This window comes from Myotis davidii, unplaced genomic scaffold, assembly GCF_000327345.1.
Source record: "Myotis davidii unplaced genomic scaffold, ASM32734v1 scaffold681, whole genome shotgun sequence".
Classification (NCBI taxonomy): Eukaryota; Metazoa; Chordata; class Mammalia; order Chiroptera; family Vespertilionidae; genus Myotis; species Myotis davidii.
Window position 1 is genome coordinate 506,083 of NW_006291551.1, and position 3,427 is coordinate 509,509.

A 3,427-nucleotide genomic window follows, 5' to 3' on the forward strand; every position below is an offset into this window, starting at 1 on the left:
ATGATCTCCCGGGCCCCTTCAGTCTTTAAAATACCTCGGGGTCAAAGCTGCCATACATGCCACTTGCCAATGTGAAAGTTTCTGGTATGACAAGGAAGTCATTTGGTGCCTAAGTTGCCCTAAGACTGAACAGCTGCTTTCAAACCTGGCTGGCCCTGCTGGTTCACAAACCTTAGTCTTTTTAAAAATTTATCTTTATTGTTGAATTACAGATGTCCCTCTTGTCCCCCCATTCACTACCTCCACTCTGAACCCACCACCCTGGGCCTTCATCACACTATTATCTGTATCCATGGGCTATGCATATATATGCATATAAATTCCCCATTAATCCCATCCTCCCCATTCTTCCCCACCTTCCCTCTGAGATTCCACAGTCTGTTCCATGCTTCTATGTCTGGATCTATTCTGTTCATCCATTTATTTTGTTCATTAGATTCCATATATGAGTGAGATCATGTGATAGTTATCTTTCTCTGAGTGGCTTATTTTGCTTAGCATAATACTCTTCAGGTACCTCCATGCTGTCTCAAATACTAAGAGATCCTTCTTTTTTAAAAATATATTTTCATTGATTTCAGAGAGGAAGGCAGAGGGAGAGAGATATAAACATCAATGATGAGAAAGAATCCTTGATTGGTTGCCTCCTGCACGCCCACCCCACCCCCCCACTGGACATTAAGCCTGCAACCCAGGCATGTGCCCTTGGCTGGAATCGAACCTGGGATCCCTCAGTCCACAGGCTGACGCTCTATCCACTGAGCCAAACCGGCTAGGGCAAGAGATCCTTCTTTTTTACTGCTGCATAGTATCCCATGGTGTAAATATGCCATAGCCTTTTTATCCACTCATATATTGATGGGCATTTGGGCTATTTCCAGAACATACCTATGTAAATTGCACTGCTATGAACATAGGGGTTCATACATTCTTTCTGATTGGTGTTTCAGGTTTCTTAAGATATATTCCTAGAAGTGGGATCACTGGGTCAATTGGAAGTTCCATATTTACTTTTTTGAGGAAATTCCATACCATTTTCCACAGTGGCTGCACCAGTCTATATTCCCACCAGCAGTGGGAATAAATTCATCCTCACCAGCACTTGTCATTTGTTGATTTGTTGATGGTAGCCATTCTGACAGGTGTGAAGTGATACCTCATTGTCCTTTCAATTTGCATCTCTCTGATGATCAGTGACTTTGAGCATTTTTTCATATGTCTCTTGGACATCTGAATGTCCGCTTTGGGGAAGTATCTATTTAGGTCCTTTATCCATTTTTCAATTTCATTGTTTGTCTTCCTTTTGTTAAGTTGTATGAGTTCCTTATGTATTTTGGGTATTAACTCTTTATCAGATGTATCATTGCCATATATGTTCTCCCATACAGTGGGCTCCCTTTTCATTTTGTTCATGGTTTCTTTTGCTGTGCAGAAGATTTTCATTTTGATACTAGCGGCCCGGTGAATTCACTCACTGGGGGTGGGGTGGGTGTCCCTCAGCCCAGCCTGCACCCTCTCCTATCTGGGACCCCTCAGGATTAGGCCTAAACAGGCAGTCAGACATCCTTCTCACAATCCGGGACTGCTGGCTCCTAACCATTCACCTGCCTGCCTGATTGACACCTAACTGCTCCCCTGCGGGCTTGGTCACCCCCAACTGCCCTCCCCTGCCAGCCATCTTGTGACAACATGGGGGCAGCCATCTTGTGACGATGTGGGGGGTGGCCACCTTGTGGTGGCAGTTTTGTGACAACGTGGGGGCGGCCATCTTGTGATGCAAGGGCATGAGGGTCAATTTGCATATTACCCCTTTATTATATAGGATAGTCCCATTTGTTTATTTTCTCCGTAGTTTCCTTTGTCCTAGGAGATGTATCTGCGAACATATTGCTATGAGACATGTCTGAGATTTACTGTCATGGCTTCCTCTAGAATTTTTATGATTTCATTACTTACATTTAAGTATTTTATCCATTTGAGTATATTCTTGTGTATGGTGTCAGTTGGTGGTCTAGTTTCATTTATTTGCATGTACCTGTCCAATTTCCCCAACACCATTTATTGAAGATACTGTCTTAACTCCATTGTATGTTCTTGCCTCATTTGTCAAATATTAATTGAGTATAATGTCTTAGGTCAATTTCTGGAGTCTCTGTTCTGTTCCATTGATATATACACCTTTTCTTGTGCCAGTACCAGGCTGTTTTGATACCTGGTATTGTGGAAGCCACATTCAAGAGAGGAAGACAGACAAAAATCACATGATCAAAGCAATAGATGCAGAAAAAGCATTTGACAAAATATAATACCCATTTTTGATAAAAACTCTCAGCAAAGTGGGAATATCATACCTCAACATAATAATGACAAACCTACCAATCCATGAACACAGTACACTAGTATTCTTCCACATGTTCATATCTTCTTCTATCACTTTGTTCAATGTTCTGTAGTTTTCTGAGTACAAGTTTTTTACCTCCTTAAGTTTATTCCTAAGTATCTTAATTTCTTAATTGCAATGGTAAATAGGATTGTTTCTTTAGTTTCTCTTTCTTAGAATTCATTATTGGTGTATAAAAATGCCATTGACTTTTGGATGTTAATTTTGTATCTTGCTACATTGGTGAATTCATTTATTAAATCTAATAGTTTTTTGATGGGGTCTTTAGGGTTTTCTATGTACAATATTATGCCATCTGCAAATAATGAGAGTTTTACTTCCTCCTTTCAATTTGGAAGCCTTTTATTTCTTCTTCTTATCTGATTGCTGTGGCTAGGACTTCCAGTACTATCTATACTAATAAAAGCCTAGGTGGTCTTTGTGCTGCCACAAGATGGCCTCCACAAGATGGCTGCACGTACAGCAGAGGAGAGGCCTGGCGGCCGCTCTGTGCAATAAAACCTGGGGGTCCTACGGCTCTGCACAGCACGGAGGAGGCAGGTCCTGGTGGAGGAGGTGGGTTGCAGTGAGGGAGGACAGTTGTGGGTGTGAAACTAGACCACCAACTGACACAATACACAAAAAATCAGACATTTCCTGAGGGGTCCCAGATTGGAGAGGATGCAGGCCGGGCTGAGAGACCTCCCCTCCCCCATTCATGAATTTCATGCACTGGGCCACTAGTGTTGAAGGACGTCTTGTCTAATTAGCATATTACACTTTTATTATTATAGACTAGAGGCCCAGCGTGCAAAATCGCACGAGACCCAAAACCGCCACACTGATGGGAACCCAGGCCCACCATGCACAAGTACCACACCGTGTGAGCCGGGAGCCCCACCTCACCACGTGAGCCATGAGCCGTGAGCCGTGAGCACTGCGTAGCCACAAAAGCCACAAACCCCTCTGTGCCATGCGAGCTGCAAGCCCTTCCGCACCAAGTGAGCCATTTGAGCCTCAAGCCCACCCTGCCACTGTGAGCAGCTC